This window comes from Tupaia chinensis, unplaced genomic scaffold (assembly GCF_000334495.1).
Source record: "Tupaia chinensis unplaced genomic scaffold, TupChi_1.0 Scaffold141174_1, whole genome shotgun sequence".
Taxonomy (NCBI): Eukaryota; Metazoa; Chordata; class Mammalia; order Scandentia; family Tupaiidae; genus Tupaia; species Tupaia belangeri.
The window spans coordinates 9,293-27,258 of NW_006201037.1; the positions used below are offsets into that span (position 1 = coordinate 9,293).

General features: G+C 37.0%; 1 pseudogene; it reads right to left on the reverse strand.

The window, feature by feature from the left end:
* Nucleotides 1–617: 617 nt before the first annotated feature.
* LOC102478716 (G/T mismatch-specific thymine DNA glycosylase pseudogene) lies at nucleotides 618–1,506 on the reverse strand (annotated as a pseudogene).
* Nucleotides 1,507–17,966: the final 16,460 nt, after the last annotated feature.

Sequence of the window (17,966 nt, forward strand, 5' to 3'; positions counted from 1 at the left end):
CAAGACCATATTCTATGTTTCTACTACAAGCAACTGTCACAAACGGCACTGGGAAAACAAAGAGGTCCAGAGTGAATATGGCTCAGAGAGCCCAGTAAACACCACTAAAACTAACAAATGAGGCTCCACTGAGGCTTAACTTCACACATGAAAGTCAGCACCTTCGCTCCTTTACCAGTGGCAAGTCCTATCATTAGCATGCCATTCTTAGGCATAGAGGGATAAAAGATAGCATCTCCAGGTTTATGCACAGTTAAGAATTGACTATTCAGACTGGAATTTTAAAATTACAGATCAAAAGTCACTCCCCAAAGAAAATCAATTTCTTCATGAATTCAATGTCGTATATAAAATTCTGGAAGGATGTTTAATTCAAATATAAAATCTCATAAGCAAAAAAAATCCTACTTTTCCTTCTTAGGTTCATAGAGTTGATTCTACCACACACATGTTCTTGACTGTAATTATACCACTAGAGTAAAATACTCATAATACTTCAGTTGCACACCCAGGTTCTGCCTCCTGACAACAGTATTAAAACTGCAGCATTTCAGCAAAGCTGAGAAATCCCATTCTTAAGCATGGTTTCCTTCTTCTTCTTCTTCTTCTTCTTCTTCTTCTTCTTCTTCTTCTTCTTGTGTTCCACAGTGATTATGAAAGGAAGGAGTCTGGTCAGTAAATGACTAGGTTACCCACTGCCAATTAGGAATGTCACTGAAAATTGATTTTCCTCTTCATTCTGCACTGTCAGCTGTTAGCCCATTTGAAGTGAAGCTACAAGGTTCATTCTTGCACAGATTTTCACTATAAGCACCACCCTACACTGCTTTGTAAACCGGATTATATTTTTCTTCCCTAACAGTCATCTTCTTTGCATCGTCTTGGGCAAGCTGCAGGTCGAATATGTACTGCATGTCTTGGAGGTCTGTGTTTCCTTCACTGCCTTTCACCTGACCTCTTAAGTCCTTCAGTTTAGTGTAGTAATAAACTCGGTCCTGGGCTTGAGGACACTGAACACCTCATGCACTGGATGATGGCATCATAGAGCAGAGAGTTTCTGTGTCTGGGATCTTATGGGCTTGAAGCCCAAATTCCAAGGTCTTCACTTTTACACTAAAAACTTCTTTACTAAAGATTTTATAAATACATTTTTCTTTACACATCGCTATTCGTGGGTGATATTTCTATAATTTCTGTAGTGGAATACACAAAATCTTTTACAAAATTCTTTTCTGGAAAGATCTTTGCTTCCTGGTGTCCTTTCTACCATGTAGGTAAATCCTCTACTGAACTTTCCTGGTAAAGTGTGATTATCCATGTGATTCAGTCGGGCCTCACTCAACCCTGACATAAAGAAACATTTCCAAAAACGATTCCCAGGTCCAGGGTAATGACACCCTTTGTAAGGAGCCATAAGTCCTGAGTTTATCCCAATAATCACAATGTCCAAGTTGAAGATCAAAATGTCAGGGAGAATCTGGTCAAAAGTTCAGCTTCTGAAACACCATTAAACGGTCTTCTTTCCTTTTCATTTAAAACTCATCTGTAGTTTTTTTCTTGCTTTTCTGTTGATTTTGCCGATTTACCATATTTTGTCAACTCAGTGGGTTTTTTGGATTCCACTGTTTTTTTGTTTGTTTTTTGTTTTTTGGGGTTTTTTTGGTTCTTTTGCTTCTGGTTTTATTTTCTTTCCTTTTGGAGTCTCTTGTGCAGGTTTTCAAGCAGGAGCTTCAGATGGCCCTTCTGCTGTCCCTAGCTGTTCATTCATAACTGCCATGTTAGGAGCTTTGGACATCATTTATTGAAATGGACATGTATAAAAACTGGAGCTTGCTGCAGGGAATAGCCGCTGGTGTTCTCAGTTTCCATTACCTGTGGCCACACATTCGGGTCACTCCTCCGACCAGGTGACGGGCCACTGGTCTCTGGAGTGGGGCAGTGCAGGCATGGTGACTTGACAGTACCTGAGACCCGCACCTGATCACTGGCAGTACCTGGATGGCAGTTGGCCTCAGCTCCTTCACTGAGCCTCTGTTACCACCCAGAACATCACATTACCTTTAAGAGAGTTTTTTCTATAGACCAAATGTGCTAGCCAGAGAGACAGAGAGATAGAAAGTGATAAATAACTCACCATGGGGGTGGGCCATTGCACAATCCCTAATCTTCCATTCTCATCACAGGATTTTGGGCATGCACGCACATTTGTCCTGCATGAAATTTGAGCTGCAAGTGGGGGCCCTGAACTACAGTCGACTATATGCAAGTCCAGCAATATAACCATTACACCACCTGCTGGTCCTGAGCACACCAATTTAATATGCCTTTGTAAATTTACAAAGGACTGAAACTTCCCACCAAAGATAATTATATTATGGGTTGACTATGAGCACATAAAATTACCAAAACCAAAAGGAAAATGATCTATGAAACAAAGTTATATAAGTAACTCTTCAAGTTAAAACTAAGCATATACACCAAGAAATTATCCAGACAGAAATCACTGAACACTTCTTTTCAACCTAAAGTTTAAACTATAAAAAAATCTTCAGTTTATGAATGTGAATCAACTTTCACTTCAAACATAGTTGAGGGAAGGCAACTTTATATTTTTATTTTTTTAATTTGCTATTGAATGAAAGTGTTGAAAGAGAGAAAGCCCCTGAGGGAATGGCTACACTACAACATCTTCTCCTTTCACTACTAGATCCTGGGTACCCATGCACATGTGCCCAATGTGTTCCTCTATCAGTGAGGTCTGGGACTTGAACGATGTAGTCAACCCTGTGGGATGAAGCCACCCTAACTACTATTTCACAGGTTGGCACAAAAAGCAACAGCTAAACATAAGGCATCTGATCAAATTCATCTGAAGGTTAGGAAAGGACTGCCCCACAGTCATGGTCATACAGCGACAAGAAAGCCTTTTACAATTTTATTCATTTATTTATTTTTTAGAGAGAAAGAAGACAGAGAGACAGCACCCCCAATAAGGTCCTGATGCTGAAACTGAATTCTAGCCTCATCAAGACCAAGAACATGAAAATTCAAAAGCCTGGCACTCAGAAATGTCTGTGGATGCAAACCCAGAACCTTCTCCTATGGATTAGACTCAGGAAACACTGTATTGTACTGATGTGCCACCATATAGGAATCAGCCAATTTTACAGGTTCTCAGTAAGTGACCAATAAGCTTACTTATCAACACTCCATGTGAGCCACTTGCTTTATAAAGAAAGTCTATCCATGACAAACCCACTCTGATAAATATGCCTTCCAGTGTCAACAAATTGACATCACTCTCACTGAATAACCTTGCCGCTACAGAGGATGTCAACCCACTTGTGGCTCTGGACGTCTGCTGGTCCTGAATCTTACTCTTCCCAGAATCCTATTATTAGATCAACAGCTTGCTCAGTTCAAAGAGACTGTGCCTGGCCAGCCAAGCACTGGTTACCATGAGAGAAAGCAATAAATTCTGATGTCGTCTTTTATTTCAATTACTAAAAAGTTCAATCTTTGACATCAACTTTTTCAGTCCATTAATTTACTACACCCTTGTTTTTCTTATTAAAATAACAATGGAACTTGTGTTTTAATGATCTATGAAACAGTTATATAAATAACTCTTCAAGTTAAAACTAAGCATATACACCAAGAAATTATCCAGACAGAAATCACTGAACACTTCTTTTCAACCTAAAGTTTAAACTATAAAAAAATCTTCAGTTTATGAATGTGAATCAACTTTCACTTCAAACATAGTTGAGGGAAGGCAACTTTATATTTTTATTTTTTTAATTTGCTATTGAATGAAAGTGTTGAAAGAGAGAAAGCCCCTGAGGGAATGGCTACACTACAACATCTTCTCCTTTCACTACTAGATCCTGGGTACCCATGCACATGTGCCCAATGTGTTCCTCTATCAGTGAGGTCTGGGACTTGAACGATGTAGTCAACCCTGTGGGATGAAGCCACCCTAACTACTATTTCACAGGTTGGCACAAAAAGCAACAGCTAAACATAAGGCATCTGATCAAATTCATCTGAAGGTTAGGAAAGGACTGCCCCACAGTCATGGTCATACAGCGACAAGAAAGCCTTTTACAATTTTATTCATTTATTTATTTTTTAGAGAGAAAGAAGACAGAGAGACAGCACCCCCAATAAGGTCCTGATGCTGAAACTGAATTCTAGCCTCATCAAGACCAAGAACATGAAAATTCAAAAGCCTGGCACTCAGAAATGTCTGTGGATGCAAACCCAGAACCTTCTCCTATGGATTAGACTCAGGAAACACTGTATTGTACTGATGTGCCACCATATAGGAATCAGCCAATTTTACAGGTTCTCAGTAAGTGACCAATAAGCTTACTTATCAACACTCCATGTGAGCCACTTGCTTTATAAAGAAAGTCTATCCATGACAAACCCACTCTGATAAATATGCCTTCCAGTGTCAACAAATTGACATCACTCTCACTGAATAACCTTGCCGCTACAGAGGATGTCAACCCACTTGTGGCTCTGGACGTCTGCTGGTCCTGAATCTTACTCTTCCCAGAATCCTATTATTAGATCAACAGCTTGCTCAGTTCAAAGAGACTGTGCCTGGCCAGCCAAGCACTGGTTACCATGAGAGAAAGCAATAAATTCTGATGTCGTCTTTTATTTCAATTACTAAAAAGTTCAATCTTTGACATCAACTTTTTCAGTCCATTAATTTACTACACCCTTGTTTTTCTTATTAAAATAACAATGGAACTTGTGTTTTCACTGATCCATTTTACCATAAATAATGATGGAAAAAAAAACATAGCGAGTAAGTAGCAAATTCTTAATATACATAATATAACCTATTACAAAGTGCCAAGAGGTCAGAAAGTGGTGTGGAGGTGAGAGTGCTGGATCCCAAATGCCCTACTTCAGTTTCAGTCCCAGACCTGGTGGTTTGAAATCATGCCAGATGCATGTATCTGTGTGCCCAAAATCCCAAAAGGAGAAACAATTGTACTATGGCCATCCATCCACTTGTCCTGGGTTGGACATCAAACTAACTGTATATCTCTTGTTCAAACTGAAGCTCTCTCACCAGAGAAACTCTCTGTCATGAGGGCATGTGCTTTATAGCAACAAAAAAGAAAAAAAAGAAAGAAAGAAAGAAAATTTAGAAATGAAAAGACTATACATAGGCCATGATGGAAAGCTGCTTACAATAATCTAGAGATTATTTTTCATAAAGAAATAAATCAAGAGACTCATTCTTTTGCTCAAGAGTTGTTTCATATATTCAATAAATATTTACCAAAGCATGTTTAAATGCATAGTATGTTTTCATGAAATTACTGGTGCAGAAGTCAATGGGTTTTTATACTTGAAAACTTAAGAACTACAAAGCAATCATCTATGACAACTTTTCTACAGTTTACATTTGTATTGAATGTAAACAATATCACTTCTCTTCACAGAGTCTAAATAACTTTTGGGTTGATAGAACTGATATTTTAGGGTATCTCAGGGAATCACAATGTACTGTAGCACATAGACTCATCAAGGAGGACTCAATTCTACTCAATGTATGGGCCATCAGGTAGTGGAGAGGTTAAGATTTGGATTCCCACACAGAAGAGTGTGCAGTTCAAGTCCCACTCCTGCCTAGCACCTTAAAGAACATGCCAGGTACGTTAATGTGCATGCAAACAATCCTGAGAAGAGACTGTAGAAGGTGAAATTCAGGCAAGGTCATCCACCCAAAAGATGTTTTCTAACACTCCCCTCTCTCTAGCTAGCACACACACACACTCCCTTAAGGGGAGGAAACACTAAAAGATGTTGTGGGGTTTCTGTTTGTTTGTTTTGTTTTGTTTTGTTTTCTGTTCATTCATTTACTATCATCATATTTATTTGATTCTTATTTGATGAGAGAGAGAGAAAGAGAGAGACAGCTGCCATGGATGGAACTTGAACCAAGTTGCCATATAGGAGGCCTGTGCCTTTGAACAACCAGGTTACCTGCTGGCTCCTAAACTAAAGAAATACTATTCAGGCTGGTTTGTGTGTGTGTATTTAGTAAGTTTATAGTGAGAGTGTTGAAATAGAGAAAGCCCATGAGGGAATGGCTACACTACAACATCTTATCCTTTCACTACTAGATCCTGGGTACCCATGCACATGTGCCCAATGAAGTCTGGGACTTGAACCATGTCGTCAACCCTGTGGGATGAAGCCACCCTAACTACTATGTCACAGGTTGGCACAAAAATCAACAGCTAAACATAAGGCATCTGATCAAATTCATCTGAAGGTTAGAAAAGGACTGCCCCACAGCTGTGGTCATACAGAGACAAAAAGGCTTTTACAATTTTATTCATTTATTTATTTTTTAGAGAGAAAGAAGACAGAGAGACGGCACCCCCAATAATGATGTCCTGATGCTGAAACTGAATTCTAGCCTCATCAAGTTCAAGAACATAAAAATGCAAAAGCCTGGCACTCAGAAATGTCTGTGGATGCAATCCCAGAACCTTCTCCTATGGATTAGAACCAGGAAACACTGTGTTGTACAGATGTGCCACCATATAGGAATCAGTTTTACAGGTTCTCAGTAAGTGACCAATCTGCTTATTTATCAATACTCCATGTGAGCCACTTGCTTTAGAAAGAAAGTTTATCCACGACAAACCCACTCTGATAAATATGCTTTCCAGTGTCAACAAATTGACATCACTCTCACTGAATAACCATGCCACTACAGAGGATGTCAACCCACTTGTGGTTCTGCATGTCTGCTGGTCCTTAATCTCTACTCTTCCCAGAATCCTATATTAGATCAACAACTTTCTCAGTTCAAAGTGACTGTGTCTGGCCAGTCAAGCACTGGTTACCATGAGAGAAAGCAATAAATTCTGACATCATCTTTTATTTCAATGACTAAAAAGTTCAATCTTTGACATCAACTTTTTCAGTCCATTAATTTACTACACCCTTATTTTTCTTATTAAAATACCAATGAAGCTTGTGTTTTCACTGATCCATTTTACCATAAATACCGATGGAAAAAAACATAGTGAGTAAGTAGCAAATTCTTAATATACATAATATAACCTATTACAAAGAGCCAAGAGGCCAGCAGGTGGTGTGGAGGTGAGAGTGCTGGATCCCAAATGCCCTACTTCAGTTTCAGTCCCAGACCTGGTGGTTTGAAATCATGCCAGATGCATGTATCTGTGTGCCCAAAATCCCAAAAGGAGAAACAATTGTACTATGGCCATCCATCCACTTGTCCTGGGTTGGACATCAAACTAACTGTATATCTCTTGTTCAAACTGAAGCTCTCTCACCAGAGAAACTCTCTGTCATGATGGCATGTGCTTTATAGCAACAAAAAAGAAAAAAAAGAAAGAAAGAAAGAAAATTTAGAAATGAAAAGACTATACATAGGCCATGATGGAAAGCTGCTTACAATAATCTAGAGATTATTTTTCATAAAGAAATAAATCAAGAGACTCATTCTTTTGCTCAAGAGTTGTTTCATATATTCAATAAATGTTTCATATATTCAACAAATACTTACCAAAGCATGTTTAAATGCATAGTATGTTTTCATGAAATTACTGGTGCAGAAGTCAATGGGTTTTTATACTGGAAAACTTAAGGACTAGAAAGCAATCATCTATGACAATTTTTCTACAGTTTACATTTGTATTGGATGTAAACAATATCACTTCTCTTCTCAGACTCTAAATAACTTTTGGATAGATAGAACTGATATTTTAGGGGATCTCAGGGAATCACAATGTACTGTATCCCATAGACTCATCAAGGAGGACTCAATTCTACTCAATGTATGGGCCTGTCTTTCACTTGCAAAATTGTATCATCTTCCTACATTTTGGACAAAATCCATACAGGCATCTCCATCTCTGTCTCTGCTGGATCATCAGTGTCAAACTTCAGGACTATGAAGACACCCCCGTAGGGCTACATCTATTCCAGTGCCCAACACTATTAAGGACAGAATCCAACTAAGCTTCTGCATCTCTGCTTCTGTGTCCTTCTTTGGTTCAGGTTCATGGCTGTGAAAGTCCCCCAGATATGAACCCCTCCATCCAGACCACAGTGATATTCAGGTATGCAATGACTCTCCCTCTTTTTCTTCTATGTCAATTCCAAATTTTTATTCTTTTAATAAATACACATTTCTGTCCCCTCTGTGACCTTTTCCTGTGACTTTTATATAGGCCTTTTTTCTTTTTTTGGCCTATTAATATATACATCCAGACATCTCTAGCTCTGTCTCTGAAATCTTTTCTGGGTTCATTTTCACAACTAAAAAGCCTCCGCAGCCAGGGTCCCACATTTGAGACCACAGTTAAATAGTCAGTACAGAATCCAACCAGGCATTTCCATCTCTGCCTTTGCTCTCTCTTCTGCTTTCAGCTTCATGCCTATGAATCTCACAGCAAGGGATTTCCGCCCCTGTCCCTTGGTTCGGTATTAATGAGGTAGGCAAGGTTTCTGTCTCTCACTCTTGTTCTACTAGGTTCCTCAAGCTGTTTTCTCTGTAATAAAAGAGATAAAAATAACTCTCCACTCCTTCTTTGCCTATTGGCCTGTTTCTAATTTGACTCTTCTTTCTTCATCTAGGTACTAATCCAGGCGGGCATCTTCATCTTTGTCTGTGGTTCCCTTCTGTGTTAAACTTTCCTACTATGAAATTCACCAGCTGGGATACCCCAGCCAGACCCTAGTGCTAGTAAAGTAGATAAGTCTTTCTCCGCCTTTTGATTTTTGTGTTTCTTCCAACTTTCTTCTAACTTAAAAAACAAACAAACAAAGAAAAACAGCTTTATGCCCCCATGTGCCATTCTCTAGGTAAATTTTCTTTTTTCTATACATAGGACCGAATCCACCATGCATCTCCATCATTGCCTCTACTGTTTCTTCTGGGTTTAGCTTCACGGCTGTTAAGCCTCCTCATTCAGAAACCCCCCTCTTGCAGACCAAGTGGTAGATTGGACAGAATCCAACTAGGCATTTCTATCCCTGCTTTGGAAATACCTCTGGGTTCATCTTTATGAATGTGAAGCTTCCAGCAGTGTAACGCTCTTCTCAACCTCAGTGCTAGTCTGAAAAGAATGCGTACAAACAAACATTCCCAAGCTGTGCTGTCTGGGTTATCTTCTGTGTAGCCATGCCAGGTTATCTTCAATGCTGCGTAGCCACGCCTTCCTTTAGACCACAGTGCTAGTCAGCTAGAAAAAATCTTTCACTCTCTTCTACTTTGACCTTGTCAACTTTTTCCTGTTTTAAAATTAACACACTTTTCTGTCCCCTCAATGACTTTCTCTTGCTAAAGTTTTTCTTCTTCCTTCTCTTAAGACTGAACCCATCCAGGTCTCTCCATCTCTGTGTCTGCTGTCACTTCTGGGTTCAGCTTTACCACTGTGACCTCTCCATGGGGAGGACACTCATTCCAGGACCCTGTTCTATTCAAAATATGATGCAACCAGACCTCTTTATTTCTCTCTCTGTATTCCTTTTGAATTCAGCTTTAGTAATATGAATTTCTTAAGCAAGAAACCCTATCTTCTAGGCCCCAATTTTAGTCTAAGTCCCTCTCTCCCTCATGTTCTTACTGGTCTCTTCAAACATTTTTTCTCTCTTGTAAAAAGTAATAGGTATTTTTCCCCTCTGTGTCATACATTTGCTACTTTTTTTTCTTCATTTTTTGGCTAGGAATGAATATATCCTGGCATCATCATATCTATCTGTGTTGTCTCTTCTGTGTTGACAGCTTCATGGCTGTGATTCCCACCCCCCAAATAACAGGCACTAACCCACCCTTCCAGACACCAGAGCTAGTCAGTACGGTATCAAACTAGGCATGTCTATGTTTTTCTCTACTGTCCCTTCTGGTTTTAGATTTATGGCTGTTCAACTCACACTATAAGGAACTCCCTTTCCAGACCCCAGTGCTATCAGGACTGATTCCATCCAAGTATGTTCATCTCTAGCTCTGCTGCCTTTTTTGAGTTTAGCTTCATGACAAGGAAGCCTCCCCATTCAGAACTCCCCTTCAAGACTCTAATGCTAGTCAGGTAGGTAAAGTCTCTCTCTCTCTAGTCCTTGAATTTCTTTGTCTCTTTAAACACTTTCCTCTATATATAAACAAAATAAAACAACTTTTTGGTGTGGTACTTCTAAAAAGAGAGATTGAGTATATCATAATAATTCTTCTAACTCCAAACTTGTCATATCTCCTTCAGACAGATCAGTAAGACAAAAAATAGGCAAAGAAATTAAGGACATTGAATGACTCCATAAATCAGCTGGACTTGATAGAAATCTATAGAAATTCCCACCCCAAAACATAAAGCATATATTTTTCTCCGATCCACATGGTATTTTCTTGAAGATTGAACACATGATAAGTCACCAAAACAGCCATACAATTCAAAGATGTAATAAAATATCCAGGATTTTCTCCAGCTTGATGGAATTACACCTGAAATTATCTCAGAAGATACCCTCAAAAACACACAAATCTGTGTAAACTTAATAACCTACATCTGACTGACTTCAGGTCAACTGAAGGGACTAGAACTTAAAAGATTCATAGAAGGAAATGATAATGAGTACACATTGCCTTAATTTAAGGAACACTGCAAACACAGTCATAAAAATACAGTTCATAGCAATAGAGTGCAGAAAAAAAGTAAATAAAAAGATGGAAAGGATGGAAAAGGACACCCTATCATCATACACCTGGGGATTAGAAAGACGACAATAACAAAAAATAAATGAACTATATACAAGATAAATCAAAGCAAATGCTGTTTCTTTGACAATATAAACAAGATCGTCACAACATTAGCTAGACTAATTAAGGAGAAAATAAAAAGGAACAAGATAATATAAATTCACAGTGAATTAAGAAATGTTAAAACGGAAACTATACAACTCAAAGCATCCTTAGATACTAGGAAAGAATAGATGCCAACAAAGAAGAAATACTGATTGAAATGGACAAATTATTGGACATATATTAGCTACCAAGATTGTCTCAGGGGTACACAGAACATCTGAATAGAGACATATCTTGCTATGGGATTGAATCACTAATAAATTACCTCCCAGCGAAAAAGTCCACATCGTAAAAGCTTGATAGCTACATTCTAAAACTTTTACAGAATAGGTAATCCTCATACTACTCACACTGTTTGTAGAGATCCAAAACGAGGGATCCCATCCTCATTTATTGTATGAAGCAGCCATCACCCTCATTTTAAAAATATATAAAGATAAGGGAGAAATATAGACTTATATCTCTGATGAATATAGATAAGAATATTCTCAACAAGACACTTGCTAACTGTATTCAACTACACATAAACTTGACTATCAAATATGACTTGGTAGGCTTAACTCCGGGGAAGTAATGGTGGGTCCACAATCACAAATGGCTCAACACTCACAAAACAGTAAGTTTAATACACCATATGACAGAAAGAAAGACAAAAGGCATATGATCATTTCACCCTATTCACAAAAAGCCTTTAGAAAAATACATTTCTTGGGAACCAGAAGTTAGCTTAATGGCTATGTCGCTGGACTCCCACGTAGTGAACTATGGTTCGCGTTGGACCAGTGGCTTAAAACTCACGTGGGGCACATGTGCATGCATGCCCAGGACCCCGAGAGGAGAATGGAGGAGGAGGGGTTGCGGCATGACCATCTCCTCTAGGGGATGATTTCTCACTTTCTGTCTCTCTGTCTCTCTCTGTCTGCCTGGCGAGCGAGCGCATGCACCCTATAGCAAAAACTTCTCAAAAGAAAAAAAAAATAAACAAAAAAAAATTTCTTTATGATTAAGACTCGCAGTAACATTTGCACAGATGGATTGTTTCTCAGCATAATAAAAGCCATCTAAGAAAAATCTGTAACTAACATTATATTAAATGAGAAAGATCTGACATTTTTCAACAACAAAACTTTACAAGATAAGGCACCTGTTCTTTCAACTCCTATTAATACAGTAGTGGAAGTCCTAGCCAATGTGATCAGACAACAGAATGAAGGAAAAGATATTCCAATACAAAGATAAGGGTTGAAATTATCTCTGTTTGTAGATGAAATAATTGTATAAATGAAAATACCAATGGTATCCATCTTTTGAGAAGTTCTAAAATGTTCTAAATGTAAGTAATGCATAATGTGACATATTGTAAAGTTAACTTACTAATGTCTATAGCATTTCTATATAGAACCAATAAGCAGACAGAGTCTGTAACTGAAGAAAGTAATCTCACATACCGTAGTCATATATAGCATTGGATATCTAAGAATAAATCTAATAAAATAAGCTAAATACCGTCACAAAAAAACTATGAGAAGCTAAAAGAAAAAACTGAAAATGACACAAAAAAAGTCTGAAAGAACTTTCTTTTTGGTGCATTGGAAGCATTAATATAATCATAATGGCAATTCAACCCAATTTAATTGACATATTTAAAAGAATCCCAATCAAAGTACCAGAGATGTTCTTCACATGTCTAGAACAGACAATCATAGAATTTGTCTGGGATCACAATAGGCCAGGTATTACCAAAGCCATCCGGCACAACAAGAGTGAAGTGGGTGACATCTCTTTCTGCCCCCAAAATGTATTACAAAGCTGTGATAATCAAAACATCTTGGTATTGACACAAAACCAGACACAAAGACTAATGAAAGAGAGTAGAGGCCCCACAATTGAATCACAAAACATTCAGCCAAATGATCTTTCACTGAGGGTACCAGTCAATTCAGTGAGGGAACAAAAAGCCTTTTGAAAAATTAATTTTGAAACAACTAGATTTCCAACAGCAAAAATATAAATCTGAACTGCTCTCTATCACTATTAACATGTCAATACAAATTGGATCACATTCTGAACCTAAGACTGTAAAATATAAACTTACTGGCGCAAAACACTGGAGAAACTCTCAGAGACATTGGAGTAGTAAAGACACTTTGGCATGACCCCCAAAGCACAGGGACTACTCCCCAAATACACAAGTGGGAAAGTGGGATTATATCAGATTAAGAAGTCACAGTCACTAGTATGAATCTCCAACCCTGGGAATGGGAAAAGACATATTGTTTACTATGCCTCAGATTAGGGAATAATAACCAGAATATAACAGGAACTCAAGGAACATACCCAGAAGAAAGTGACTTGACTCAATAAAAAGATGAGGGAATAAAGTGAATAAACAAAAATCTAAGAGAGACATTTGAAGAGCATATAAAACAGTATATAAAAAATGCTGAACTATCCTCACTATAAGGACAATTCATATAAAAATTACAATAAGATACCACCTAACTCTACTCAGAATGACAAATATTAAAACAAAACAAAACAAAACAAAAAAAAGTGCAGGCAGGAAAGTGGTTAAAGGGAAATTCTCATACACTGTCATAAACTGTCAGTATGTCAATCGGTCCAGCCACTATGGAGAACAATATGAAAATTTTTCAAGGACGTTCATATAGAATTTCCGTAAGATTCAGTAATACCACTTCTAAGAATGTACACATAGGACAGGAGAATGTTGAGTCAGAAAAGCACTTGAATACTAAATTTCTTGCAGCGCTATTCACAATCGCTAATATATGGAACTAAAGGAAACTTTCATGAATAGATGAATGGATGGAAACTTGTGGAACAGGATTTCAAATACTATCAAATACTACTCAAAGATTAAAAAAAAAATCCTGATATCTGATAGAAAGTGGGCTCACTATGATCGAATGAAGCAAGTCAGGTTTGAAAAAGTGACATTGTATGACTCCACTTGACATATACCAAATGTTTACACTTTATGGTACAGATTGGAAGATTGTGGGAAATAAAAATATTAAAAATTGTTATAGAAACTAGATCAAAGTGGAAGAAGGATAGAAAAGAGGAAAAATATAGAAAGGAAAATTTGGGAAAATATGGAGAAGTAAGACTTTTCTGTTACGCAGATATTATTTTTTTGCCTGTTAGTGTTGTCATGCATAGTAGTCTCAACTCATCTGCTCAGTGGCGTGTATCATTTTGGATAAAATCTCTTTACAAAGTAAATGATGTATAATGATTGAATATATTTCAATAGTAAGTAATACTAATAAAATATTAAAATAAATTAAAAATAAAATAATTCCTAAAACATCTTAAAATTAAATAAAGAAAAAATAAAAAAAACCTTAGTACTACCAAAATAAATCTGCAAATCCAATGTATTCTGATGAAATATAATATTAGCAATAGCCCTCACTGAATAAGAACAAAAAATCATAAAATATGTCTGGAATATTACAAAGCTCATACCACCAGAGCAATACTATTAAAAAAGAATAAAAAAGGAAGTCTCTCACTTCTGTCTCAAAAGTATTAGAAAACTGTGATAATCATAAGAACGTGTATGGATACAACAGCATAAGTATAGACAAATGGAATTAAATAGGAAACCCAGAAGTAGTCCCCAAAACATCCAAACATGTGAGTTTTTATTACGGACACTAGAAAATTTAGTGGGAGAAGCAATTCTTGCTGGAGACCCTGAATATCTTTTTGCAGAGTAGTAAAGCTGCATCCATGTCTACTACCATTAACCAAAATGAATTAAAAAGTGTTAGTTCTAAACACCCAACCTAAAATATAGAAAGTATGATGAAAAAAAAAAGACACTTATGGAAACATAGTAGAAGGCAAACACATTTTAAAGCAGACCTTCAAACCAAAACAAACAAACAAACAAACAACAACAAAAAAAAAACTTTCAAAAATTAGGAAACTAGGACTATATTAAGCTGTGAATCTTCTGCCAAAATAAGACACAATAATTAGCAAGAGAAGACGAACTTTAGAATGAGGACATATATTTGCAAACTGTCTCAGACTACGCAGAGAACTCAGCACAGTTTACTTGGAGTCGGGGAAATCAGTCCGATGAAAAGATGGCATATTCTCCAATGAGGACAAACCAATCGAAAGATCATCTTAAAAAGTACTCTGCATCTCATAACATAAAGGAGATGCAAATCAAACCTAAAAAGGGATGCCACTTAACAGTAGTCAAAAAAAACTGACATTAAGAAAAGTCATTCCACTCTTGTATATCTGCCAAGAGGATTGGAAAACCCTCTGCTGGAAACTCACTTTCATTTCCCTGTTTGTTGTGGCATTGTTCATGAATGCTAGAGTGCACAACCAATCTAAACTAATAAGCTAGATAAGCTTTTTGTTGTTGTTGTTATTGTTGTTGTTTTAAATTGTGCCTCTTAAAAAATATGGATTACTACTTGGTCAGGAAAAATAAGAACCAGTCAGTGGATACTAAGTGGAACAATATAAAAATTATCTTACAAAGCAAAACAAGGCAAACTGTGATAGACAGGCATTGTATGTCCTCAGTGAAAATATGCAAATTGTCTTCACTCTGTATCATAAAAAGAATGATTGGAAAATATAATAGGTGTGAGAGCAACTTTAGATACTATAGACTATAAAAGTTGATGGGTAATAATCATGGGAAGGGAAGGGATCTTAGAAAAAACAAAGTAAACATTTAACAGACAAAAATAAAACGTTACCTGTCATTGATAATGTATATAAGTAATAACTCTGGCCTGACTAAAATTTGGTACAGTGTTTGTGATGAAAACCCATGTGGATGAAGAACACTGTGAAAATAACAAATTTAAAAGTGAACTTTCAGAACCCTCAGATTGATTCCAATGCAATAGGATCCAAACAGTTCTGAGTTAATGGTATAGATATATAATAGATTTTGTTTGTTTCTCTTGTTTCTTCTGCTCGAGTATAAGTTTGTTAACTTTCAGAACAAATTTTTATAAAACAATGTACATTTTGGGACCAGCACTTAGTGTAATGGCTATGTCTCTGGAGTCCCATGAAGTCGACTGTGGTTTCAGTCCCAGACAGGGAGGCTTAAAATCACGCCAGGAGCGTGTGCTTGCATGCCCAGGATCCCGAGAGGAGAATGGGGTAGAAGGGATTGCAGCATGGCCATCCTCCCAGGGCATGATTCTTTGCTTTCTGTCTCTCTGTCTCTCTCTGTCTTTCTGGCCAGAGTAAAAAAACTCTCCAAAAAGAAGAAAAGAAAAAAAAATATTTTGATCTCTTTTTACCCAACATTGCTTAAAAACTGAATATTACTCTGAGCAGTTGTTTTTATTTTTAATTTTCTTGATGTTATTTCATGCAGAAAAACATTATGCAGAGCCAGCAGAGAGCATAGTGCCTAAGACAAATAAATCCCACATGGTTCAGTCTACTGTAACTTGGAAATTATGTCGGGTACATGTGAATCTGGCCCAAGTGTACAGAGGAGTCTAAAGGAGAAAATGTGCAGCATGGTACTCTCCAACTAAGGGGCGATTTCCCTTTCTATCATTCTCTCTTTTCCTCTTTCTTCTTGTCTTAGGTGAACACACACATCTTATAACAAACTTAAAGTCAGTTCTTTATTATCTTTTATAACTGATCTTTAAGCAATCATCAAATTTTACCTTCTTGGAGTATGTCACAGTCTGTATTTCATTTGATACAAGATATTTGCTGACATTTTTTGTTTGTTTGATGGAGATTTTGGATATAGTGTGGCTGCACTCACCAGAGACAGCAAGAAGCAGAGAGCCAGCACATAAAAAATCACCCCCCTCCACCAAGAGGGATGACCATGTTGCAATCCCTTTTCGTATATTAACCTCTCAATATATGAGGCATGCACACACACGTACCTTTTGTGAGTTTAAGCTGATGGTTGAGAAACTGGAACAGAATCAGACACGTGAGAGTTCAGCCATACAACCAAGTCACCCTCAATTGGTCCGCATTGCTGACGTTTGATCTCAAAAATATTTTCAAATGAATTATCTCAGTTAATTTGGTTTCCATGCATTTTCATAATGTAACTCTCAGGGTAGTTACAATATAAATTTTTCAATAATATATAGGGATTAGGATTCATAGGTTGGTGCTAAGAGTTTATAAAGGTACACATATTTAAATAATCTGAATACTAGAGACATTGTGAGAGGGTGCGGGAAATGGGGACTGGTGCAAGAAAGGAAATCAAGAGGGGAAAAAAATAAGGCAAAACAATTAAGGGACTCAAAAATGGAAGGTGATAGGTTGATAATACTATTAACTTGACCATTACACAGTGTATTAGTACTTAATTTTAAAAAGTAAACAAAATATGAAAAAAGCCCTGAACAACTTCTTTTTTTTTTGAGATTTATTTTCTATTTTTCCACTGATCATTATTGTGTTCAAAGTATGATTTTTTTTATCTTGGAAACACTGTATCATGGATTAATCATACACATAATCCTTGATAATATTCCATTTCTCCTTTCTTGTATATATATTTTTCTCCTAATTTCTCAGCCTTCACCATTTCCCACCTCCTCCCACACTATCTTTGAATACTGCAGTTGCTTTTCATTCCCTTTTTATTTTCCTCACATTTTATTGATTCAAAAATATCTTAATGACTAATTACTTTCAATTTTGAGTTCGACTCATATACATATCTGAGAATATATGTTGCCTTTAGGCATAAAACTTTGTGAGTAGAATAAATATACTATAAAGTAATACCTAGATGAGACTATGTAAATTACTGTGGTCATTATATAAGTATTTTCAATCTATGTATTAACATATATTTAAAAAACACTTATTTAGTGACCAAGCCTAAGTTTAATTTATTTTATTTTTTGAGAAGTTTTTGGTATAGGAAGTGAGACAACAGTAAGACAGAGAGAAAGAGAGACAGCGAGTGAGAAATCACCCCAACAAGGTGATGGCCACTCTGCAATCTCTTCTCCTATATTGCCCTCTTGGAATCTTGGGCATTCCCACCCATACGATCAGCATGAGTTTAAACCACTGGGTCTGGGAA